This window comes from Lissotriton helveticus, chromosome 2_2 (genome assembly GCF_964261635.1).
Source record: "Lissotriton helveticus chromosome 2_2, aLisHel1.1, whole genome shotgun sequence".
Classification (NCBI taxonomy): domain Eukaryota; kingdom Metazoa; phylum Chordata; class Amphibia; order Caudata; family Salamandridae; genus Lissotriton; species Lissotriton helveticus.
In genome coordinates this window covers 91160241-91187545 of record NC_136060.1, presented here as the reverse complement: position 1 = coordinate 91187545, position 27305 = coordinate 91160241, and the positions used below count along the sequence as shown (strand labels likewise).

Here is a 27305-nt window from a genome sequence, read left to right as displayed (position 1 = left end):
TTACTACGGGATACTATCCCTAACCCCGACATACTCCCTAAGCAGACCATGGAGGCCATTCAACCCCTAACTGTTAGTAGCATGACTGTCGATTTGGTCACCCAAACACCCCCGGCAGCTAAAGTTAGGAAAAATAAGCCCAAGCAAACTGTTGTGGTGGAGGTACATGGTCCTCCACTCAATAAGCGCAGAAGAAAGACGAGGGGGGGCCAGGGAAAGACCAAAATTCCCCACTCAGAATTTGGGAAAAATTATAAACCGGCACACACTCTAAACAGGCTTATACAAAAGGCGCCTGTGGTCGTCCCCCCCAAGGGCGCCAACACGACCTCTGCACTTGTAAATAGTGACATAGGGGCCAATTAATCTAATATAGTGCCCCCCACAACATCCCTGGGGAACATTGAATTTCTACTAAAATCACTCTTACTGCCTATTAGTGAGAGTTTAAAAAAAGTAGAGATTAGGCTTACAATTCTAGAAGCCACCCTAACTAGTCTGAGTACCACGGTCAGTAGACAGACAAAAGCTGCAGGGCCCAATCTTTCGGCAGGGACCCCCACCCATCTACAAAAACCTCCACCCAATGCAGGACCCATTCAGGGTGCTCCTGTTGTGGCTTCTTTGCAACCACTTATGTCCATCCAAGTCCCAGTTCCATCGAACACATCGAATACTATGCCCCCCCAGATAGTAGCTCCAGTTTCTCATAGCTCTTAAGCACAAACCACAGGGCCCTACCAAACCTAAGTACTTCACCCCCTCCGCCGGTAAAGCTTGATTTCAGACCCCGTAGACCGGACTTGCCCCCGGAAGTAAACAATTTTATGGTGGTACTGGCGGGTGCCCCCCCTCTTGAAAGGGGCGAAAATGAAAATTTCCTGTCACTTAAGAAAAAAGTCATCAAGTAGCTTAATTGGAACAGACCCTTACCGCCCCAGTTTAATAATGAGATCATCATGGTCAGAAGGGTACCATGGCTGGGGAAGACAAAGAAAACAATTGTAGGGGATTGCATTATGGTGTCCTTCCGAGACCCGGGCACTGTTCTGCATATTTGTTCAGGGTCAAACAGATCGCTGGACTCCACTATACAGTCACTGCCAGTCTCCTTCTTCTTCCCCCCCACCCGTATGCTTTACGAGTCAGCGCAAGGCAATTGGACAAGGGTAGAACGGAGACACAGATACAAGGAACACGTGGCACGCCCAGTTTACCAACCGCCGGACACTCCCTTTTTTCATTATAATCGTTTTAATTGTTTGGGTGGGTTGGACGGGGTTGATTGACTGTCTTCAAACCCAGCCCTTAGCTATGTTTCTCCGGATACTGACCGAGGGGCTGTCATTGAGGTAGTTGGATTTACAGCTGACAACGTCCCCGGTGGAATAACCGCGGGGGTATCTGGGGTCGTCCCCCCGGACACTTTTTCTTCTGCAACCTCTATTAGTGAGCACCTTAGATTTATCTGGTGGAACGTGGCCGGACTTGCCAACAAGCTGTTCACCCCAGACTGGACAGCATACATTGAGACTGGGGATGTTTGTATGTTCCAGGAGACCTGGGCAAAGGAGGAATACACACATCAGGGATATCAGTCATTCTCTATCCCGGCTAGGTGGAAGGGCAAGGGTCGCCCTTCTGGAGGACTAACTACGTGGGTGGCATCCCATTTAGGGTGTGAGGCCCAACGCTTATTGGTGCCATCTGACGATATTCTTGTGGTCTTACTGTCCTGGCCGAATCAAGCAAAACTTGTCTGATCAACACCTACTCTAGGCCAGTGGGAGTTGCCAGGGAGTCATCCACGATTGATGCACTCTCAGCTTATTTAGCTGAAATATCAGGAGATCTACCCTACATAGTGGGGGGGGACCTAAATTCTCATTTTGAGCCACTGCCAGGCCTCCTAGATGGATTCCCGACGGAAGAGGAGACTAGGTGGTTAGTACCCCCCGTAGAAGCCCCTCCCCCAAATGCATGGACCCCCGTAGCATTGCAGATCACAGCTCTCACCCTAAAATTCGGAATTAGAGCCTGTAATGGGCGTGCCAAGTCAGACGTCCCCAGTAGAACCACCTACAATAGAGTAGGAAGAGAATCCCGACTGGATTACGTTTTTGTACAGATAGCGAATTGGCCCACTATCAAGGATTTTAGGGTGACTGAAAGGTCAGACAGTGATCACAATGCTTTAGAACTTGATCTTATCCACCCTGGCCTTCAAACCCCTGCAACTATGATTGAGGGAAACAAACCTGAACTTCTACTGGCTAATAACAGAAGAAGAATCAGGTGGGAAAACATAGCCTCGAGTCAGGAGAAGCTTCCGAAGCTGTATGCAGGATTAATCCCTATTCTAGAGAGAGTAGGAGACTTAGCCATCGGGGCGGGCGACAAAGATACACTGGGTAAATTACACCAGGCACATGAGGATCTCGTAAAGGGTGCCGCCCCCATTCTATTTAGCAATGTACAAAACTCGAAGAGGGGGCAGGTACATAAATCCTCATGGTACAATAAAGCCTGCAAAAAGGCAAAGGAAGAACTCCTTAGAAATATCAAGGAGGGTCAAGGAGGAGAGAAGGTAAGAGAAAGTAGACGGGTATATAAAAAACTCCTGGCCCATGCTAAAATTGAATGGGAGGAGAATCAATGGGAGGAGATAAATAATTCTCTTGTGAAAGGAGTCCACAGGACGTTCTGGAGAGTGGTGAATGGGGGGTCGGGGAATCTCCACTCAGCTATCGAGCCTAACATCGCACCAGGGGTATGGCAGACCCACTTCCAATCCCTTTACAGCTCTGAGTTGGGAGAAACCACGAATGATGCCGGGGGTGGCCAGGCAGTATATGAGGGAGAACCAATAACAGTGGGAGAGGTTAGGGCAGCAATAGCAGGTCTGACATCGGGCAAGGCGCCAGGATTGGACGGCCTACCTGGGGACCTGTTCAAGCAGGAACCCGACGTCTGGGCCCCCTACCTTGCTGCTCTGTTTAATGGAGTTTTGAGCGGCATGGAGGTTCCAAGCACTTGGCTGGGGGCAGAGGTGGTTCCTATATATAAGAAGGGCTCGCCCCTGCTTCCAGCCAACTATAGACCAATCAGCCTAATTGATGTTCCACAAAAGTTGCTTGGTAGGGTATTGCTGAATCGACTGCAGGAGTGGGAGGAAGAAACGGGTGCCCTTAGCCCCTATCAGGCAGGATTCAGAAAGGGGGTTTCAACAGTGGACCAGGTTTTTAGATTAAATATGATCTATTGGAGGGCAGCGATATTCGATGGCGGCAGTTTATACACAATATTTGTGGATTTAAGGGCCGCCTTCGACTTGGTGCCCAGAGGTAAACTTTGGAGTGTCCTGTCAGAGATGGGTGTACCTGCGGACATTTTGATAATCTTACAGAGATTACATTACAACAACTATGCCCGAGTGAGGTGTGGGAAGTCTGGGGAACTGACGGACCAATTCCCCGTTGACAGGGGGGTTAGGCAGGGCTGCGTGCTTGCACCGACCCTGTTCTGCCTCTTTGTCAACGGGGTAATCGCCCACTTGAATGGTACTGAAAACACTGATGCCCCAAAGTTGAACGGCAGCAGGGTGCCTGCAATTATGTTTGCAGACGACACCCTGCTCCTGTCCAAAACCCCAATGGGGATTCAGCGTATCCTTGATTCTTTTGTGGCTTTTTGTACAGATAGGGGTCTAGAAATCAACGCCACAAAAACTAAATTTATGGTCCTGAATCCTGGTCAGAAATTGCGCCCAAACCCACTATTGGGAGCATCAAGGCTTGAGAGAGTCTCCACCTTTGAATATCTAGGTGTAACCTTGAATGAGACTATGTTATGGGGGCCACATCAGACTAGAGCTAACCTCAAATTAGTGCAGACCACTGGGGGTATTGTGCGGATGATGAAGAGCTCGACATACCGGCCCTTGGGACCGCTCATACAGATTTATAAAGCACAGGCTAGGGGCGCCACTATGTATGGGGCGGAATTGTGGGGACACACATCAACTCGTAGTTTGTCGGCAACTGAGAACCATTTCATTAGACAGATAGTTGCACTTCCGGCCAGCACCCCGCTCCTTCCTCTGAGGCTGGATCTGGGACTGAGACCAATAGCTGATGAAATAGGTCTCAGACCCATAGTCTTCTGGCGAAGACTGTGGAGTAGTGAAAAACTATCTGCCTATAGGGCGGAACTGAGTGAACTTCTAACCCATCCCAAAGCTTCACAAATCCCCTGGGTAAAATACATCCAAAAATCATGCACAACATTGGGGTTCTCCGATCTCTGGTCCGACCCTGCAAACGCCTCATTAAGCATCCCACGCAGAACTTTGGTTAAGGTCTTCCACGACCAGAAATTATCATCCGCCATGGACGGCCAGAAGGAGGGATCATTAACATCTGTATTCATGCTGAGCAAGGACTCTTACAGGCTGGAAAGGGTTTTGGACGCTATGTCACCCGTGTTGGCCAGGAAGCTGTTTCTCCAATGGAGATATGGAACATTGCCCTTCAGATCTTTTACCAGCTCCTGGACAACCCCGCCCCTTTCTAAGCAGTGTCCGACATGCTCTTATGCGGAGGAGAGTGATCTACACGTGGCCTTGTTTTGTCCAACCTATATGAAAGCTAGGCAGTACTGGCTTTTACCACTTATAAGGAACTTTGGTTGTAGAGAGTACCTGCCAATGTATAGAATTTTAAAAACCGATGCTTCGAGTTTAACTGTGTTTGTACTGGCAAAATTCCTCACTAATGTCTGGCATACCCGCACTCGCATTTTGAAATCACAGGCCTCGAGTTAATCCCCAATTTTTTTTTTTTTTAAATGTAACTCTGGTAGTTTAATATTCAGGAATGATTTTATAGTGTATAGCATGTGCTGCTTTGTTATTGTTGTGGATTTTATCATGATTGTACATGTTTTACTGTTGCTGCATATCTTTTATGGCCATATGGCCGAAATAAAGATTGAATGATGATGAAAGATGCCTTAAATGTCTTCTTATGATAAATGGTTCTACGGATTTCTCACCTTTAGAATATCCCGAGGCCAAAGGCTGAATCATGAAGATTTTTCAGCATAGCTCGGGAGTGTTGCTAGGTGGTTTCATGCTGCTCTGCGATTACTACGCTCTGTCTGGAGACTCATATAGGTGGGACCTTGGTTCCTTTCTGAAGTCAGTTCCTTTTATTTCCACACCACCTTATGCAGAACTGTAGCTAACTGCTAACACTTACTTGTCCGTTAATACGTTTTTTTTCACAAATGCCTTTCCAATGTGCATGGGAACTTGTCCCCTACTAAAACTACAAGGTTTACACGTTGTGGGACTATTTCAGACAGATGTCTGTGACAGATCCCCATGTGATATCTCTGGTGCTTGGGTTAGGTCACAAGTCCAAATCATGTGAGGAGTGTGCACTGATGCACCTGAAGGAGATCCAGGACTACAAACCCAAGCTGTATGTCGCTGAACGCCCTAGGAATTTGCGTAAGATCCACTTCCTCTGCAAATGAAGGATGCGGATATGGTCCCGCTCTTTTGGCTACTCTCTACATAGAATGTCATTTGGATAAATCCTTTGCTAAGTCCAAGTCCAAAAAGAAGCAGAACAAGTCCTAGCAGACATCGTCCTAGCCTTGCCACTCTCTTTCCTGAGGCACAGTGATGACATCAAGGTGCCCCTCTGTCTCACTCCGGGTCCAACTTTGAGGAGCTAATTCTTCAGTTGATCTCAATGCAGCCTGAGTTTCCAGGGCCATTGGCGAAGTTGCAACACACTGAGACATTTAAAGAAGTTATGCTCTGAATCTTAAGCACCCTGATGGTTCTCTCTGGCATACATTTGAATCCCATGAACCAATGGAGTCCTCCAGTTGGGTTACCCCTGACAGGTCCACCCTCTTTGCCATTCTTACCTCCTAAACCAACTTCGGGTTCAGCTCCAACACCAGAGCCGACTCCTCTCCCAGCACCACAATCCTGAAATATCAATGCTGGTCTGATGCCAGAGGAGAAGACTGGATTACCTTATAACATTGTCCTATCTAACTCTGAATCTAATCTGTGTTGACCTCGGCTGAAGTTGTTTTTTCGGCACAGTTCTGATGCTTCAAGCCTCGGTCCATTTGAAATCTGATAGCACCGTGCCTTTTCCCAGGAGCTGCTCCAACAAGATTTCAGATTGGACTCTGAATATAGTCAACTAGCTCTTGGTGATGATGGTGAGGAATTTTCCTTACAATATTACGACAATAAATTTGATTTGGATCTATAAGAGGCCAGTGGATTGGACATATTCCTGGATATTAGGCTGGGTTCCATCCCTGACCCTTTCACATAAGAATCTGCCTCACTTTCCGTAGTCATTAGATGAGCTCTCGAGCTCTTGACTTATTTGCAGTTATATTCTGTTGTGATGAAAACTGCCATCCTCATTGAGGTTTTACACCCTTATCTGAATCTTTACAGCTGTTCAACAAATCCCTGACAGGATTCTCTTATGGGTACTTGGGCTAAACGCTACTCCTGTCCACCTGTGAAAAGACCTGTGACATGATGCCACAGACCCTCTCCGGGTGACCCTGCTTTATGCTTCAGCCCTTCACAACTGAGAACCTGGTAGTTCAGGCATCTATGGTGGTGTTTCCCTGAATGTTTGCCTCTACCTCCTGTACTTCTGATGCTGTGCTGGATTTAATTTTTGCTGGCTTAGATGCGTTGGGCACTTTGCCACTGCTGATCAGTGTCAAAGTGCAAGTCCCCCCTGTGTAAATTGTGATAACAATTGGTTCTTGCTGATTGGCATATTTGATTTACTTGTAAGTCCCTAGCAAAGTGCATTGAGTGTGCCAAGGCCTGTAAATCAAATGCTACTAGCGGGCCTGCAGCACTGATTGTGCCCCCACATGAATAACCCTGGAAAGGTTTCTCAGACCTGATACTGCAGTGTCTGTGCGAAGTCTTTTAAGTGCCATGTCAACTTGGCAAAGACATCCTTTTCCCAGGCCATAACCTTCCCTTTTCTTACATCAAAGGTACCCCTATGGTAGTCCGAAGGTAGCACCATGGGCAGGGCACAGTGTATGTGAAAGGTAGGACGTGTACTGGTGTGTGTGACATAGCCTGTTAGTGAAATACTGCTAATTTCATTTCTCACTATTGAAAAGCTATCTGTCCCATAGGATAGAATGGGAAATACTTTGAAACAACTTACAAGTATATCTTTCCGTTGGGCCAAGATAGAGAAATAAAGTTTAGGCTCTCTAAACTCAGAATTGAATACATCTTTTAGTAACTATGGTTTTTATATTGTGTGTTTGAAAATGCCCCTTTTCGAAAGTTGGCATTTTCTTGTCTAACCATCCTGTATGCCTCTGCCTGTTTGTGTATTGACTGTTTGGTTTTTGAGTGACAGGAGCTGGGGATGTGCATTCACTGTAGACAGCCACTGGGGGGTTGGCCCTTCTTGCATGACTCAGAGCTGAGCTGAATGGGGCTTGGCTACATTTAGAGTAGTGGAAGGAAATTGTCTTGCACCCCAATAGGGCCTGTCTCCACCCCCTGTGGTCATACTGCACCGGTGAAGACAGAACTGGTTTGGACTGGGCTCTGAGACCCTTACACAAAGAGAACAAAGACAATTGGGGTATACGTATTACACCTAAAACCCCACGACTTTAGATAATTTCAGGACTCAAGAGCAGGGCTCGAAAAATCCACAAGCCTGTTTGCATTTGTGAGTCAGATTTAATTAGGGCGAGCTATTTTTAGGTCCTTCTCGCCCTTTCTGGCGAGTGGGAAGACAAACTGACATTTGGCCTCTGTCTCTGAAAGCAGAGCAAATGCGACAAGATAGCAAGATTTAAAGGCATCTTTATTGCGCACAAAGTAAAGGAGCAATAAAATGCCTTTAAATCTTGTTAAGTTGTCACATTTGCATTACAGTTAGGTCGAGTAGACTTTTTAAGCTACTAGACCTGCAGGTCTAGTAACAATTTCTTGATTTTTCAAGCCCTGAAGAGGAACCTTTGCCAAAGAAAAGAGTTGAAGAGCTGTGAGGGGGGAGTACTACCCCTTTGCTGTGTGCTGTGTGGGGTTGACCTGCAGTTGCTCTTTCTACCAAGGAAAGGACTAAGACTGTAACTTTGCTTTGAACCTCCTTGAAGAAGTTCTCCAAGATCCGTGTGTGCTGGCCTCCTGTTCTGAAGTCTCAGGGACACAAAGAGTTCACCCCAGCTCCTCTGAACTCTGTTGCTGAAAGTTCTGACCTGCCAGGAGGTGCCTATTCCAGATGTGGGCCTCTGGAGGTTGTCTCTGCTGCTGGGAGCTGGAATATAAGCAGAACTGAAGAAATCTATGCATCGCTCTTCTTGCGGCTGTTTTTCCGACACAGCAGCCACATGCACGAAGAATCTCCACTCATTTCGGCACTGCTGCAGACCCAATGCAGCGCCTGTCGTAGCAGGAAGAATTGACGCATTGAGGGATCGCTTCTAAAGAAAATGACACAGCGCCGCTTGACGCCACTGCATCAATCATGGAGGCATCAAGGATTTCCACACATTGTACCTGTGCTGCAAGTTCTCCCGAAGCATCACCCGTGGACTAAAATCGTTTTGGAGTTGACACATCACTTCCCCCTACGGACCGGATTTGATGCATCACTTCTCCTGCATTCAGCAGAACTGTCGCATCACCTCCCCAAGGTCTCAGGAACTGACAGATCTCTTTTTTTTCTTGACGTTTCCCATCTCTGGGGCTGTTTGGCCATGTGAATGTTGACGCATTTACAGCTACTTTGTGAGAAATCAATTATCCATAATTTTCTATGGACCTTTTTAAAGTGTGTTGGAGTTTTTGACGGTTTGGTCTTGTTGAGTTTAGGTAAACATACTTTATTTTTCTAAACTGGTGTGCTATTCATTTGTGGTGTTATCACTGTATTATTGTGTGTTTTGAGTGCAAATAATTTACACATTGCCTTTGGGATAAGTCTGTCTGCTCGTGCCAAGCTACACGGGGGGCGAGCAGGGGTTATCTAAAATGTGTATCACCCTTACCCTGACTAGAAGCAAGGGCCCCTATTTGGACAAATGTACCTACCTCTGCCAATTAGAAACACCAATTGCTAACAATTCTTCTATGAATGCCCCGGATAAAGAGTCAAACAGAAGTGAGGACTTTGGAAAGAGCATGTTCTCCAGCCTCGCCCCCAGGTCAGCAAGAAGCAGGTATTTGCTGACTAGATACTCCCATGTATTACAAAACATTGTCATAGAGATCTAACCAGCGGTCCCAGAGGAATTCCACACCACCTTGGCCCAGACCATTTAAGATGGACAGGACGCTGCCAAATATGTCATACGGTTAGGCCTAGACAAGGTCGACAGTCAAGCCAATGTCCTCAGAACTAATGTGTTGCTCAAGCACAATGCAGGGATGACATCCACTAGCTTTTCAGGTGATGTCCAAGTATTTTTCATTGATATGCCATTAGAGGGGGTGTTAGAAATGACCATCTTTTGCTTGGTATTCCTCCAGATTTTTGCCTTTGCTATGCTATTTATGGTGAACACTTTTTGTTGTTATTAAGATTGGGCATACTTTACTCCTACTAGCCAATGGTAAAGTGCTTGTGATTTCTCTCCAAAACATGGTAATATTTGTATACTCCTAATTAGCCCTTTTAATTTACATATATTTCCTTAGTAAATGGTACTACATGTACCCAAGGCATGTACATGAGATACTTCAAGTGGGATGAAACCACTAAAGTAGCACTGTAAATCATGCCTCTGCCCTGCCACTGCAGGAAGCTTGTAGTGCAGGTTTAACTGCCATTTCAATCTGGCAAACTAAACCTTTTGCTAGGCCTAAACCTGCTTTTTTATTACTTATAAGTCTCCCTAAGGTAGGCCCTAAAGGCTCTTCGGGCAGGGTACATGGTGTTTTAGAACCAATCATATTTTATTGCGTGGTATAGAATCATTATACACAGCTCAGCTGCCTACATCCAGTTGCCGGCAGAGCGTAATGTTACGGTCAGTACACAGCGTACAGGTCTACAGCCTGGAGGGCGACCCCGCGGAAAGAAGATTCAGACCACAGCATACAGACAAGGCAATTGCTAAGATACCACTTTTATAAAAGAAAAGGAACATGAAAATAGACAAACACCCAACCTCTCCATCCCCCAAATCCCCCCCCCCCCACTACGCATCAGTCTCTAACTCTCCCTTCTAACTTCCCATGACCGCCGGTCACAACTCAGTCACAGCTCAGAAATATTGTACATGGTACTTTAAAAGTAGGACATGTGCCACGACCTCTGCCCAAAATCCTATAGAACGGCTTGCCTACTCCTCAGAACAACTCCATGCTTGTCGGCTACTTGAGAACCAGGGTTGTACCTCTTTCCAACTGGGCAGACTCTGTCCCAGTCTCTGCGCCAAATGTAAATTTTTCCTTGACTCCCCTCAATTTTGTCGCCGTTTCTCGCCAGGGACAAAGCCTACTCCCAACTTCACGTGTCTCTCCCTAAACTGTCGCTCCTTACCCAAGCACAAAAGGAACATTTACGATCTTTAAATTGAAGAACAACCTGATGCACTGTTTCTCACATAGACATGGCTCCACAAAAGTTCTGGCCCGGACATCGCTGAAGCTTTACCATCTAATTATGCGATTGTCAGGTCAGATAGACTCAACCAAATCGGGGGAGGCATAGCAATAATTATGAAAAATACGCTACAATGCAATTTTGACCCACTTATTTTCCCTAACTGCGAGGCTGCGCTTTTCAAACTCTCTCTTCACCCCAACTTCGCTTTCTCCGGCCTGTTAGTCTATCTGCCACTTGCTCCTTCGAACTCGTGGGCATTAGCATTTCCTAACCTTATAGCTTCTCTTCTTATGAACTCACGCAACTTTTCAATCTTGGGCGACTTAAACCTACACCTAGAGGACCCACAAAATTCTACCAGTAGTAATCTGACAGCTGATTTAGCGGCTATGAACATAATACTCTGTAATTCAGGACCTACTCACAGGGCCGGCCATCTTCTTGACCCAATTTTTTCCAACCTTCCAGATATCTATTGCTCTCCAGCACTTCCTCTGCACTGGTCCGATCATTTTCTATCCAAATTCAGTTTCACCCACCCCATTGTTCCTTTCACCCCCAGCCGTCCCCTGAATGTTTGCAAGAGAGATTGGAAAAAATTAGATATTAATACTCTCAATATAGCCCTAGAATTCAATCCCCCCTCAGCATGCTCTAATGCTGGTTCCACTAAGGGTGATATAGAAATGTTATCAGGAAAGGTGGATGTTTGGCTCACGGATGCTATTAACTCCTGTCTCCCCTTGTCACAGAAAAAAACGGAAGGTCCACAGAAATCCAGCCCCCTGGTTCGATGAACCACTAAAATCTGTAAAATCCAAATGTAAGCGCCTAGAAAGGAGCTGGAGGAAAGACTACTCCCCAGAATCCAGGGACGCTTACAAGAAAGAACTAAAACAATATCACAAATAATGCAATATGGCTAGAGCTAGCTATGTGGCTAAAACCATCTCTGAGGCTATGAACCAATCCAAAACTCTTTTTGAATTGGTGAAAGAATTAGCGGGTTCTAAAACTACAGTTAAACCACCCACCCGGAATAACAACCAGTGCGAAGAACTTGCCTTATTCTTCACACAAAACATCAAAACTATTTACCTGGACATAGCCAATCTTCAATCTAATACACCCCAGAACTTTCAGACATCCACCCTGAGCACCAATATTTGCCCTGTTACGCCATACCTGTCGTGCACCCACGAACACCTGAATTCGTGGGCACTTTTAAACTTGGATGACTTAAGGATGATCTTGGGCAAATTGAAATCTGGCTCACCCAAAGATCCACTTCCCATCCCAATATTAAAACAACTAGATTGCTCTCACTTATCCATGATTTGCAATACCCTTAACGCCATGGTGACACCGCTTTTAACTCCTACAGCGCTACCGCGTTTTCCCGCTGTGCGCTGAAGAAGTAGAAAAGGCTTGTTCATGACAAAGCCAGCTCGTCATGAGCGCAGCATAGGTAACGCCCATGACGAGCTGGCTTTGTCATTAGCGTGGAAGTGGTTAAAAAAGCCTACAGCTGACCCTAGCGTTTTTTCCAACTTCCGCCTTATTTCGCTGTTGCCTGCCTTCTCTAAAATTCTTGAGAGGCACATTCATTCCCATCTCGTTCAGTTCACTGAAACGAATCACATCCTCCATCCCTCGCAATCTGGTTTTTGTCCTGGTTTCTCTACTGAAACAACACTATTGGGAGTCACGGAGAACCTGCAGCTTCACCTTGATAGAGGAGAAACTGTTGCGCTTATACTACTTGACCTCAGCGCAGCATTCGATACCATCTCTCACACCATTCTCATACAGACCCTAACCTCAATGGGCATTGGTGGCTCTGCACTGAATTGGCTTTCCTCTTTCTTATCTCACCGCACGTTTCAAATTTTCTCCAACACAGCAACTTCCAAAGTTCATTCATCTCCCTATGGTGTTCCGCAGGGCTCTGTGCTCAGCCCTCTCCTCTTCAACTTATATGTTAAACCACTGGCCCTTATCGCAGAACAAACAGGTCTCACCCTATACACATATGCTGATGACTCCCAAATTACTTTTTCCCTTTCAAAACCGGGTTCTGACTCCACATCCCTCTTGCAGTTAGGCTTAGGGAAAATTGCCACCTGGATGAATAACAATCTACTTAAACTGAATGGTTGTAAGACCGAAGTCTTGATCCTGGGTCAAAAACAAGATCTATGGAATGCTAAGCACTGGCCCACCGAGATGGGTCCCCTTCCTATTCCATCAGACCATGTACAAAATCTGGGTTTCACCATTGATAATGCTTTGACCATGCACCATCAGGCTAGTAAGGTCTTGGCCACCTGCTTTACAATCTTGCGGTGGCTGAGGAAAATCATTTGGATGCTGCCATACGACACCCAATACACTGTGGCCTTATAACCTCTCGACTGGACTACAGAAATGTCCTCTATCTTGGGGCAAACAAGGCAGTGAAAAGACGACTGCAGCTGGTTCAAAATGCCGCTGCAAGGCTGCTACGTAAAATTCCTAAAAGAGGACTTACATTGGCTCAGGGTAGAGAGTCGCATTAAATTCAAAACCCTGAGCTACATGTTCAAAATCAAAGTTGGATCAGCTCGACTATACCTACAATCCCTTGTCTGCCCCTACATTCCCTCTCGCCACCTCCGGTCCTTATCCAAAGGCAACTTCACTGTCCCCAGAATTAGACTTTCTAGAATGGGTGGCATATCCTTTGCGTACATTGGACCAACTCTTTGGAATTCTCTCCCCCTGAATATTCGCTTAAAAACCAGCTATATCCGGTTTCGCAAAGCCGTCAAGACCTGGCTTTTCAATCAATATTGCTATCCCTGTCTGCAACGTTAGGCCACTTAGCACCTTACCTGTTCAGCGCCGGGAAACCCTTTTTGGGTAGCTGTCGCGCTTAATAAGCTTAATTAATAAATAATAATAAAAATAAATATGTTTTACATTTCCTGGTAGTCACAAAACCCCAAAGTCCTTTTTCACTACTGCAAGGCTAGCTGTACCATAGAATAACACTGGTTTACCTTATTACACTTAGTAAGTGATCAGTTTGAGTGCAAATAAAGAAATACCTATTCCACTCATTTGAATAGGAATTTAATATCCTTTTTACTAATAAAGTCTGATTTAAAGTTACTATTCTGAAAAAGTTGCCATTTTTTCACCTATATTAATTGTGCCAGTATCCAAGGTCACTTGACTATTGATGGCTCTCCTATAGTGTAATATGTATTCCTTCCAGACAGTGGTCACAGGGGTCTTAGGAAAGGTGTTCCTCCCCTGACTAGAATGGCCTGGGTGTTGAACACAGCCTTTCCTGAGATTCAAATGGTAGCCTGAGGGATGTACCCATCCCCTTCCTGACTTAAGAAGATGCCTGCTCTGTCACTGGCAACTGCAGCCCACACCAGTGCTTGCCAGCCCGTTGTTTCCCTAGATTGACTTAAACCAAACACAGGGAAAGGGAAATAATTGACCAGGACTATTGTTAAGGCTAGAAAAAAAGGATCCCCACACACAGGCTGGTACTGGATATAAAAGTGCCAACCCTAGAACCCCTCTTCAGAAATCTACTTGGCTGAAGAAGATTCAGAAGAATATCTACCCTGCTGTCTGAAGAAGGAAGAGAGGACCTGCTTGCCTTGAACTCAGGACCCCAAAGATGACTAAGAGTCAATTGACTGACATCCTGTTTGAGCTATAGGGACACAACAAACTTCCAGAGGTCGTTCCTAGTTTGCAGCAGACCAGAGCCATCTGTACTATAACTGATTCTCTCTGCTAGACGATGTAGGGGTGAGTCCTGATCCCTGCCCCCCAACTCCCTCTAAATATTGTCCCCAAAGTTGTGGATCCTTGGCTGGAGTCAGAGTGCAATTCTACCTGCTTATCTGAAGGGTTCACCAGATCTGATGCGAAGTGACTTAGGGACCCACAAAGCTGCACATCTCCAAACCAAAGGCTTCACCAGAACCAATGCAGAGCGACCCAAAACTTTGAAAAGTCACACTGCTCAGATCTCGTCAGAAAGCTGCATTGGATTTAAAGCAGGGCAATGCCAAGCAAGCCAGCTCCTACCCGAAGGTTTCATTAGATCTCACGCAGAGAGATGTGAAGCCACGGCAATCCTAGTTGAAATCTTCAGCGACTCTTGCGCCTACCGATGAAGAGGTCCTCAAAGCACTGCCGTGTAAACCTTGCATCATGGACAGAAAGTACAACTCCCAGTGGACTGAACCTGGGGCTGTACCTACCAACATTTCTTTCCGGGTTAGGTTAGTGTATCCGGTAGACAGCATCCAGGCCCGCAGGGGCAGCAAACTTCCTGGTCTCTGGTTTCTTTGACAGCAGTCTTGAAGCCATATTAGTTTCCCCTTAGCAGCACATAACCTCCCACTAGGAGGCAGAATCAGTCATTTTCTCCAGTGGTGGCAAGCCATAATATCCGGCAGCTGGGTCTTGCAGGTTGTCCAGCCATGCTACCCTCGCCATTCCTTTACATCCTACTGCCTCTTCTGTGTACATCGAAGTGACTTTCAGAGGAACATTTGTCAATTTTTCTGCAGGAAGTTCAGGCCTTTCTCGAGAAAGGAGCCTTAGAGAGAATCTAAGCAGCAGACATTGGAACTGCGTGTTACTCCCTGTCATTTCCAAGTGTCGAAAAAGGGCAGAGGTATTCATCCTGTTTTATATTTACAGCCTCTCAGTTTCTTCACAAGGAAGGAAACTTCAGGATGCTCATTTTGGCTCAAGTTTTTCTGCCCGGGATCCCAGAGATTGGATGGTACTGTTGGTCCTGCCAGCCCACATGCGCTCCCTGCAATTCTAAGTGGATCACAAGCATTTTCAGTTTGTTGAGCGCCTCATCAGTGCCACTCGGTGCTCACGAAGGTGATGGTGGTAGTCGCACCATGCCTTTGAAGGTACCAGACTTTTCCCTACCTCGAAGACGGCCTGCTGAAGGTGGGCACATTCAGTTGTATACCACTTCCAGGCAATAGTGAACCTCCTGACATCATTGACATTCGCAAGCAATGGGTCACACAAGACTCCTTCGAAGAGGCTCCTTTTCATCTGAGTCACCTATAGACATTTAGTTTTTGTGCATTCTCTCTGGATCAACGAGTCCATTGCAATCAGCCTACAATCCTGATGCTTCTCCTCTGTCCAGTGCCAGTGAGGGTTGCTTGAGTCTTTTTGGTCTACTGGCCTCTGCCATCCTGCTCATCGATCATTCCAGATGGCATGTGCAAACTCTACAGCAGGATCAGTGGGCTCAGCACCAAGGGTACCTGTGAGACTCCATCCAAATGATTGCAAGTGGTGACTACTCAACCACAACTGGACCAGCGATGGACCCTTCTCCCTTCTGCACCAAGAGCTGCTTGGTTGGGGAGATGTTGTGGGATCGGAGTACTCTGCTCTCTGGCTGAGACTGATCTCCATGTCAACCTGTTGGAGTTTTTGTTTTTGTGCTCCTACTTTCTCCTGTTTCCTCATTACTTTTTCCAGTTTGATCATCTGTTCTCTTTGACCTGTTATCCATGTGGTATTTTTTCTTGGTTCTAGATTTTTCCTCCCAAGATAATCCTTGCAGACAAGTGCTTCCAACTCCCTCTCTCTAAGACTTGAATGCATTAGCAGTAATGGATCATATGGCCAGAGGGCAATCGAAAGCTGGGATTATACCCCAGGATCTAGAGAGTTGGAAAATAATAATGAGACTGCATGTGAAAAGAAACCATCTCTGTGGAAAACCAAAATCTTCATTGGGTTTCATGAAAACGAGGCAAACGACCTCATGAATCACCTGGAGTGTAATGGCCTGTTAAGATATGAATATAGTTTAATAGTTGCCTGGACAGTTGCATATGAATTATTACTTTCACTGGTGACTGAGCCCCTCAGACTCTAAACTAATTAGTTATATCCATTAAAAAGATGGAAACATTGAGTAACCACTTGATTTTAGTAACAGGTAAAGCAGAAGTAACCAGGGCCTTCTTTTTGAAAGTGGAACTGCTTGGATGATGTATGCATTTCCCTTATTAATCTGGTTGACATCTCTGGCATTCAGAAGTTGCAAAACCAAACAGAGATGCTGTGCTATGAAAATGTTAGCAAATCCCACTCAGAAGCTTGAGGACACACTCTCTGGAGAAGTAAAGCATAAGATGATTTTTCGTAATGGAGACAAACATGTCCAACAACTGTCTGCTGAATCTGTTCCAAAACCTCTGGAAGTTGTCAAAACTGAGGTAGGATTTCTTTATTCATATATGTGCCTGGATGGGCCATCACTGGCTGGATGGGAGGGCAAAGCTGGACTCAGCCCTACTTACACTTGAATATATTATATCCTGCCTCCACACAAAGGGCTGCATACCCCCTGTAGTTAGTCTGGAGCCAGGACAGGGAAGGCAGGATGCTTGGGGACTTCAAATGGAATTTCTATAAGATTCTACTATCTTCCAGAGGAAGGGCACCAGGTATGAATATTGGACCTGAGAAACCAACTCTTCAGTACACTTCTGAACCTGGGGATACTCTGCCAGGAAGAAGGACTGCTGCTGTGCTTGTATAAGGACTGCCATTCTGCCGGACTGCTGCTCTGAAGAACTGCTGCCCTGCTGTGCTGACCTGTTGCCCTCTTGCCGGCAGAGGAAGAACTGGACCTGGAACCCATCTAGAAACCAGGATTCCAGAGTGACTGCAATAGCTAGTCTGCTGCCCTCCTAAATTATGCCTCAGGCACATAACAGGCTCCCCACAGCTCTTGGACCCGTTTCAACAAGTTCCTGACCCCCCAAGAGACGCCTCTCAAGTCCTGGGCCCTTGATGTGGCTCTTAAACTCAAGCTTTTTAGCTCTTTGTGACCGCGAACGGGCCAGTTCACAACAGAACTGCACTGGTTGCACAGAAAATCAATGCAAGCTTCCGCAAGTTCATCTCTTTGCACAGAAAGTATAGTCCACCCATGTGGACCACCATTGAGAGGCTGATTCCCGGTCTGTTTCTCATGCCATTCCGAACAGTGACACTGTACTTGCTCCTGGCAATTGAATGGGACTCTTAGCACAAAACTTGAGAAGGTAAATCTTCAGCAGGACTAATTTGTGAATGTATCTGACCTGCACTCAATGCAGTCTGCTTGAACTTTTGGATTTGCCTCTGTCCAGCACGACCAGATATCCCCGGTCGGCGCTTTATGCTTTTAGGTGCTATTTTAAAGTTTATTTTTAAAGATTCATATCTCTGATTCTACTGATTGGATTTTTGTAATTTTGGTCTTGTTTTATTAATTAAATTAAGCTCTATTTCCCTACCCTGATGTGGATCTGTTTGTTTGGTGTTTTCACTAAAGTGTTGCTCAAATTATTTACACATTGCCTCTAAGTTAAGCCCGACTGCTCTGCACCGAGCTACCAGGTGACTGAGTATAGGTTCATTTGGGGTTTGCTTGTGCCTTACCTTTACTAGGATTGTGGTTGCTGATTGACCAGGGCCAGTAGCGGCTGGTGACTTTTGAAAGTGGTGAGCCGGGTGCAGCACTTAAAAGTGAAACATTTTTGGAAAGAAGGACATGCTGAAATTTGAAAGGCAGAGGTGATCGGGGGACATTCTATATGTACGTTTCACGTCTATATAATGTGCACTGTTTTATCACTCACGAAGGCGCCAACGCGGCGGTAGATCCCAACACAGGAACACACTGCAGAGGCGGCACGGACTCAGCGGTCAGGTAAGTTTTCACTTTTTTTGTTTAATTAAACTTTATTTTTAACCCCCCCTCCCCACGAGTCCGCCGAGCCGCGACTGGGGTCTTCTCCCAGTCCACTACAGTCAAGCATCAGAATCCAGAGGGGCCTGCCCTAGCAGACCCACCATGGGTCAGCGATGGCAGGGTCCCAGGCTCCTACTGCACCTCCAGGCCCCAGTAATGGTGAAGTGGTGCCATAGGCCCCCCTGGAGAAGAGGAGGAGGGATAGATCACCGGTGCAAGATGGTAGCAGTCAATACCTCTTCACTACACCCTGCCCTTCACCCCGATGCAAGGGCTGGGGGCCCTTGCATCGGGCCCCCAGCCCGATGCAGGCAGGGTGGGGGCCGAGGAGCAGTCCACTGCACGAGCTGGCATGACGCAGTCAGTGGTCCAGGCGGAGGTAGTCGAAGTCCGCTTAAGGTCCAGGCCAGAGGTTTGTAGTGTTGTGGGCTTAGTGCACTGGCCAGAGGTAGCCTAGGCCGCAAGATCCTGGTGAGCCGCCAGCTAAGAGCAGGCTCAAGGGTGCCGACGTCTACAGAGCTGGAGGCTCGCTGGTTTTAGGCCGGGTGTCGGGCCGCATCGGGCAGTATAGTCTGTGCAGTGGATGTGGCGGGGGCTCAGATTGCAAAGCCCCTACCTTTCCGCAGGTACCGTGGTGGGAGGAGGGGTGCCTGCTGATGCTGGGCCCCTCTCCTCACTGTGGACTGCAGCATCACCTTGTGGCACTGGCCCAGCCTGCCTCAGTCAGCACGTAGCCGGGCATGAAAGTCCACGGGCCTCATGATGTTGTTACCCGTTATCATCAAAATGCTGGTACTGGGTGCTGAGTCCAGCAGGTGGAATGAGGGGCAAGCTGAGGAGCCCTCACTATGATGAAAGTGCTGCAGCTGCCATCTGGGGCCCTTCTCTGCACAGAGCTCCAAGGGTGAAGCGACCATCCCCAGTCGTGGCTGGACCACGCCCCCACCCAGATATATTTAGAATAGGTTCAGCGCATCTTTACATTTGAAAGTAGGCAAAAAGTACCGCTATTTGCTTTACTGCTAGAGCTGCCGACTTTAATTGGAGCTGGGGAACCACGTTTGATCCTCGCGTGGGCTCAGCATCCTGTGATTCTGGGCAATTCACTTATCTCCCCATGCATTCCAAAAATGAATGTGTCCTTGTGCTATGGAACTGGTGTTCGTGTAAAGCGCTCCGACACCTTCGGGTCGAGTTTGCACTATATAAATCTGCAAAAATAAATAAATCAAAAGCACATTAAGTACTCACTGTTTTCAGCGTAATCACGGGGTTTCTCTCGGACCAGGTTGAAGCTGGTTCAAGGAAGGAGGGAAATACGAAACCAGCGCAGGAAGCAGTACTTGAAATCCCGCCTCCTATTGTCATAGGGTGACGGTATCAATGGTAATCCAGTCAGAGGAGGAGGCGGGATCCTAGAACTAGAAGAATGTTCTGAGCTTAACTACGTCAGAGATCCTGCTGAGCCGAAAATCCGACCGAAGTCCTGGAAAACCAGCTGCTTCAGGTAGCGTCTGTTTGCCCTCACTACTGCCTCACAGACACACTCTGCACATGTGTGACTTGGGCGATATTGAAATCGGACGTCCACCACACATGTGCAGGGTGTGTTTGTACACTGCCTGCTGCACTGCTACCGGAGTGCCGCAGCCTCAGACCACCAGTCTCCTTTCAATCTCCTTCTCCTTCTTCTGGTGGTGCTCTGCCCCATACGCCCTCATGCAGGAACCGCGCCTGACCAGGGCTCACACCCCAATCAACCAGTAACACAATTTCGAACACAGTCCTTTTGCTATTTTTACAGGCTCCATTGAAGGTCCCTTCTAATGTTGTTTTTAGGTCTCGGCAACGAGAACTATTGTCGCCATGTAAGCTCGCAAAGGAGTACAGAGCGGTGCACGAACCGACCAGGGTCTGTGGACGCGCACACACGCAGGCAGGCAGGCACACACCAGACAGACACAGACAGACACACGCACGCACGCACACACACACACACACACACCCTCACACCCTCCCTCTCTGCCCACTCCCTCTCTGCCGCCCCCCCCCCCTCTACCCCCACTCACCGGGCTCTTTCCCTCTGCAGCGGGTCAGTCAGGCAGCAGGCAGGCTTGGTGTCTTCTCCGGCGATCTTCAGCTGATGTGCACGCTCACGCTGCGTCTCCTGCGCGCCCACCACGCTGTTTCGCGCCCGTTGATCCTCAGCTTGTGATTACTACTCCTTCTAACCCGGAATCTAAATTACTATTTCTTGGTTCTCTAACTCCACTCTGTTGATTCGTAACAAACTGATATTCATAAATACAATAAGATTATTTTAAGCAATGTCTACCCTTCTTTTGGTTCTGTGCCTATTATGCTTCGGACTATAGAGTTTTAGAAAGTGTGGTGGAAGATTCCATGATATCAGCGGCGTGCACAGTGCAGAGTGAGTGTGCAGAGTGCAGAGTAGTGAGTGCAGAGTAGTGAGTGCAGAGTAGTGAGTGCAGAGTAGTGAGTGCAGAGTAGTGAGTGCAGAGTAGTGAGTGTGCAGAGTGAGTGTGCAGAGAGAGTGTGCAGAGAGAGTGTGCAGAGAGAGTGCAGAGTAGTGAGTGCAGAGTAGTGAGTGCAGAGTGAGTGTGCAGAGTAGTGAGTGCAGATGAGTGAGTGCAGAGTAGTGAGTGCGCAGAGTAGTGAGTGCGCAGAGTAGTGAGTGCAGAGTAGTGAGTGCAGAGTAGTGAGTGCAGAGTAGTGAGTAGTGAGTGCAGAGTAGTGAGTGCAGAGTAGTGAGTGCAGAGTAGTGAGTGCAGAGTGAGTGTGCAGAGTGAGTGTGCAGAGTAGTGAGTGCAGAGGAGTGAGTGCAGAGGAGTGAGTGCGCAGAGTAGTGAGTGCAGAGTAGTGAGTGCAGAGTAGTGAGTGCAGAGTAGTGAGTAGTGAGTGCAGAGTACTGAGTAGTGAGTGCAGAGTAGTGAGTGCAGAGTGCAGAGTAGTGAGTGCAGAGTGGTGAGTAGTGAGTGCAGAGTAGTGAGTAGTGAGTGCAGAGTAGTGAGTGCAGAGTAGTGAGTAGTGAGTGCAGAGTAGTGAGTAGTGAGTGCAGAGTAGTGAGTAGTGAGTGCAGAGTAGTGAGTGCAGAGTAGTGAGTGCAGAGTAGTGAGTGCAGAGTAGTGAGTGCAGAGTAGTGAGTAGTGAGTAGTGAGTGCAGAGTAGTGAGTGCAGAGTAGTGAGTGCAGAGTAGTGAGTGCAGAGTAGTGAGTGCAGAGTAGTGAGTAGTGAGTGCAGAGTAGTGAGTGCTGAGTAGTGAGTGCAGAGTAGTGAGTAGTGAGTAGTGAGTGCAGAGTAGTGAGTGCAGAGTAGTGAGTAGTGAGTGCAGAGTAGTGAGTGCAGAGTGCAGAGTAGTGAGTGCAGAGTGCAGAGTAGTGAGTGCAGAGTGCAGTGCAGGTATGTGCAGTGCAGTGCAGGTGAGTGCAGGTGAGTGCAGTGCAGTGCAGGTGAGTGCAGTGCAGGTGAGTGCAGTACAGGTGAGTGCAGTGCAGTGCAGGTGAGTGAAGTGCAGTGCAGGTGAGTGCAGTGCAGTGCAGGTGAGTGCAGTGCAGGTGAGTGCAGTGCAGTGGAGTGCAGTGCAGTGCAGGTGAGTGCAGTGCAGGTGAGTGCAGTGCAGTGCAGGTGAGTGCAGTGCAGTGCAGTGCAGGTGAGTGCAGTGCAGTGCAGGTGAGTGCAGTGCAGTGCAGGTGAGTGCAGTGCAGTGCAATGCAGGTGAGTGCAGTGCATGTGAGTGCAGTGCAGGTGAGTGCAGTGCAGTGCAGTGCAGGTGAGTGCAGTGCGGTGCAGTGCAGTGCAGGTGAGTGCAGTGCAGGTGAGTGCAGTGCAGGTGAGTGCAGTGCAGGTGAGTGCAGTGCAGTGCAGGTGAGTGCAGTGCAGGTGAGTGCAGTGCAGGTGAGTGCAGTGCAGTGCAGGTGAGTGCAGTGCAGGTGAGTGCAGTGCAGGTGAGTGCAGTGCAGTGCACGTGATTGCAGTGCAGGTGAGTGCAGTGCAGGTGAGTGCAGTGCAGGTGAGTGCAGTGCAGTGCAGGTGAGTGCAGTGCAGGTGAGTGCAGTGCAGTGCAGATGAGTGCAGTGCAGGTGAGTGCAGTGCAGTGCAGGTGAGTGCAGTGCAGTGCAGGTGAGTGCAGTGCAGTGCAGGTGAGTGCAGTGCAGTGCAGGTGAGTGCAGTGCAGTGCAGTGCAGGTGAGTGCAGGTGAGTGTAGTGCAGGTGAGTGCAGTGCAGTGCAGGTGAGTGCAGTGCAGGTGAGTGCAGTGCAGTGCAGGTGAGTGCAGTGCAGTGCAGGTGAGTGCAATGCAGTGCAGGTGAGTGCAGTGCAGGTGAGTGCAGTGCAGTGCAGGTGAGTGCAGTGCAGGTGAGTGCAGTGCAGGTGAGTGCAGTGGAGTGCAGTGCAGTGCAGGTGAGTGCAGTGCAGGTGAGTGCAGTGCAGTGCAGGTGAGTGCAGTGCAGGTGAGTGCAGTGCAGTGCAGGTGAGTGCAGTGCAGTGGAGTGCAGTGCAGGTGAGTGCAGTGCAGTGCAGGTGAGTGCAGTGCAGTGTAGGTGGGTGCAGTGCAGTGCAGGTGAGTGCAGGTGAGTGCAGGTGAGTGCAGTGCAGGTGAGTGCAGTGCAGTGCAGGTGAGTGCAGTGCAGGTGAGTGCAGTGCAGGTGAGTGCAGTGCGTGCAGTGCAGGTGAGTGCAGTGCAGGTGAGTGCAGTGCAGTGCAGGTGAGTGCAGTTCAGGTGAGTGCAGTGCAGGTGAGTGCAGTGCAGTGCAGGTGAGTGCAGTGCAGTGCAGGTGAGTGCAGTGCAGGTGAGTGCAGTGCAGGTGAGTGCAGTGCGTGCAGTGCAGGTGAGTGCAGTGCAGGTGAGTGCAGTGCAGTGCAGGTGAGTGCAGTTCAGGTGAGTGCAGTGCAGGTGAGTGCAGTGCAGTGCAGGTGAGTGCAGTGCAGGTGAGTGCAGTGCAGTGCAGGTGAGTGCAGTGCAGGTGAGTGCAGTGCAGGTGAGTGCAGTGCAGGTGAGTGCAGTGCAGGTGAGTGCAGTGCAGGTGAGTGCAGTACGTGCAGTGCAGATGAGTGCAGTGCAGGTGAGTGCAGTGCAGTGCAGGTGAGTGCAGTGCAGTGCAGGTGAGTGCAGTGCAGGTGAGTGCAGTGCAGTGGAGTGCAGGTGAGTGCAGTGCAGTGCAGGTGAGTGCAGTGCAGTGGCATGCAGGTGAGTGCAGTGCAGGTGAGTGCAGTGCAGTGGCGTGCAGGTGAGTGCAGTGCAGGTGAGTGCAGTGCAGGTGAGTGCAGTGCAGTGCAGGTGAGTGCAGTGCAGGTGAGTGCAGTGCAGTGCAGGTGAGTGCAGTGCAGTGCAGGTGAGTGCAGTGCAGTGCAGGTGAGTGCAGTGCAGGTGAGTGCAGTGCAGGTGAGTGCAGTGCAGGTGAGTGCAGTTGAGTGCAGTTGAGTGCAGTGCAGTGCAGGTGAGTGCAGTGCAGGTGAGTGCAGTGCAGTGCAGGTGAGTGCAGTTGAGTGCAGAGTGGTGTGTATTGACAATGTAAATGACAATGCCATTTATTTATGATTTACAGAAAAAAAAAGAAATGTCATGAGCAATGCCAATAGCTCAACCTTTAATGATGCCGAGACCATTGCATTGTAAATGCTTGTTTTTACAGGAATCAGATGTTAGTAATTTTGAGAGAATGGACGATTATGAAACCATTACATTAAGGGCTAATAGTTACAAATGCTTCCTCTCTAAGTGACTATTTACACACAGTAGACAGCATTCCTATTTCTGCAGAGATTCTTTGGCCGAATCCTTCATTAGAGCTTGTTAGAGCTTGCAGAAATGTAACTTTTTTTAGATTGATGGCTATTTTTAAATTATGGAATACCATCACTTCCACTGAATCAATGTCAGGACTTTCCTTTCATTGGGTGTCCTCTGTCACACATAAAGTTACTCCAGGGCAATTAGGACAAAAGTGGCCTTACCTAGTCAAATAGTGGTGCATGAGATGTCAACCAATGGATGTGCTGTGCGATCCTCCATTCCCTCACAAATGTTCAGTCCTTGTTTTGTGAGAGTTGTTGCTCTACTGGATTTTGAGGCTAAAGTGTGGGAATCATCCCTGTAGTTTATGCTTTAGACACACAGTCTTTGGAATAGCCTTATCAGACCATTTCCAGTATCCCGACTTTCAAAGTATGAGCTTGTATAATAAGCCAAAGCTTTAACGTGCCCCCGGATGATCATTCTTCTGTTGGTATTGAAAGTGGAGGCTCAGATGAGATATTCCAAGCATGAACCCAATAACTTTGTCAGGGACATAGTAATTTTGGCAGCTGTCATAGATACGCCGTACACCAGCAGAACCAATACTGGTTTCTTGTTAGCACTACCAAGATAAAACTATATAATGCACAAACAATTATATGCAGAAATTGTGTTTCAGCAAATATTTATCATTAGTGCATCACCAAGAAAAGTGCATTGATTTGATTTGATCATATTAAAATCTTTTGAGCATATTTACAAGGGGATATCACCACCAGAATGTCACTTTTAGTGACGTTCTGGTGGTGATATACTTTCTTCATATTTAAAGTGGCGTTAAGCCACTTTTTGTGGCTTAACACCTCCTTCTAAATAAAGCCCCTTTACACGCATCACTTAGCATGAAAAGGGCGCGCAATGGGTTTTGCTCTGGGCATTCCACACCAACACCCATTGCTTTTGGCGCTGCCCCAGATTTACAAGGAGATGTAAATCTGAGGGTGTAAAATGAAGAATACTTTTATTTCTCCTCATTTTTGCTTGGTCTATGTGTGCTGCATTTTGCAGCACACATAGAAGTAGCAAAATAGCATTAATAATTGGTTACGTGCAGGACGGTGTCCCTTCCTGCACATAAACAATCATTAAATAATGGCTATTTACTACTTCTTTGTCAGCTGCATTCTGCACAGAAGTAACAAATCGCCATTAGTGTTTGTTTATGTGCAGGAAGGTACACCTTCCTGCACATAAACAATCATTCCCTGCAACGCAGTGTTAGACCTGGCATCATTGGCATGAGTCTCTCCTCCATTTTTTCTGTTTGCCTCCTCTGTTTACGATGTTTTGCTGGAATATTGCTTTGGGCACTGTGCCACTGCTGATCAGTGCCACAGTGCAAGTGCTCCCTATGTGAAATTGATATTGATTGGATTCCATGTTTGGCTTATTTGGTTTACTGTCAGTCCCTAGTAGAGTGCACCAGGAGTGCCAGGGCTTGTAAATACAAATGCTGCTAAGTGGGCTTGCAGCACGTATTGTGCCACTCACAGAAGCAGCCTAGTAAAATATGTCTAAAGGTCTGCCATTGCTAGACCTACGTGCAGTCTGGTACTGTCACGCGGGCTGCGCAAGTACACCTACTTGCCAGTCCCTAAACCTTCCCTTAACTTCATGTTAGTCACCCCTGTGGTAGGCCCAAGGGCAGGGTGCATTGTAAGCATAAGGTAGGACAAGCCCTGATGTGTGTGGCATGTCCTAATAGTGAATTACAGCCATTTTCGTTTTTCACTATTGTAAGGTTACCTGCTCTCCATAAGTTAGAATGGGCTGCCAGGATTATTAAACAGTATAATCCTAGCGCGCTCGGGGAGCATGGTGCAATGTCGAGTTTGGTATCCCTGAACTCAGAGTTTAATAACGCATCCGTTTGGGTGGATGGTTTTTAAACTCTATGTTTGAAAATAGCACTTTTCGAAAGTGGCTATTTTCTTGTCTGACTGTCTACTGGTCTCTGCTGGTTTGGTGTGCGTGTGACAGGAGCTGGGTGGCTCCAGAGGTCTGAATGAGTCAGTGTGGGGTGAGTGAGGCATTTGCATTGAGAGTAGGGGAAGAGTAGCTCCTGAGAGCCTGCCCTGCCTGACACAATGCTGGCTCCACCTCCTGCCAGGCGACTGATAGCTCTGTGCCTGCCAGGGACAATCCTGGCTCCACCTCCTACCGGGCGACTGATGGCCCTGCCCCTGCCAGTGACAATGCTGGCTCCACCTCCTGCTGGGCGGCTGAAGACCCTGCCCTGCACAGTGAAAAGGCCAGGTGCCTCGGCCTGGCAACACCCACAACAAACCCAGGATGGGGGGGAAATTCCCCTGCATGGACAAAGGGATCAAAGCAGAAGAGGGGTATAAGAGAAGGACCCCTGAACCAAAGAATTTAGATCACTTCTGACAAGGAAACCTGAACCAAGGACAAGAAGCCTGCTGATCCAAGGACTTGCCTACTCCTTCTGCCAGTGTGCTGTTTGTTGGGGAAATCCTGCAGTTACTTCTTTATTTTTGCCAAGGAACCAGGAGAGAGGAACTGAGTGTTTACGCTCAAGCTTTGCCAAGGAAATCTCCAAGGGCTGGAAGAGTGTCAGCCTCCTGTTGAAGTCACAGGGTTAAAGGACTTCCAGCTAGATTCATCAATATCCAGTTTTGCGAGTCCTTAATAGCGATTCATAAGGAATCGCTATTAAGGACTTTCAAAACGGGATTCATGTAGGAATTGCAAAAAATATTGCGATTCCTACATCTTCCTTATTTGCGAATAGCAAATTGCTAATCGCAAATAAGGAATAACTCCCCATTCATTCCTATGGGCCTAAAGGCCCATAAGAATGAATGGGGAGTAATTCTTTATTTGCGATTAGCAATTTGCTAATCGCAAATAAGGATGCGATTTCAAGGGTGCCAGGGGTGTCCAAAGGACACCCTGTAGCACCCCTGAAAAGCAAATGTAGCCAGATGTTGCGCACACACATGTCCGAAGGACATGTGTGTGTGTAACATACCACTCAGAAAAATGCACTCAAGTGCATTTTTCTGAGTTTTCGCTATTTAC

General features: G+C 47.7%; 1 protein-coding gene across 4 annotated transcripts in view; it reads left to right on the top strand.

The window, feature by feature from the left end:
* The window catches only part of TUSC3 (tumor suppressor candidate 3), a 1466371-nt gene that overhangs the window by 466635 nt on the left and 972431 nt on the right, over window positions 1–27305 (top strand). The window contains exon 1 of one of the 4 annotated variants that reach the window (XM_078678948.1): window positions 19861–19954. The exons of the other annotated variants lie outside the window; for them this stretch is intronic. The gene's annotated coding sequence lies outside the window, so the exon portion shown is untranslated. Of the gene's footprint in view, window positions 1–19860; window positions 19955–27305 lie in introns of those variants that run through there. 4 annotated transcript variants of the gene reach the window in all.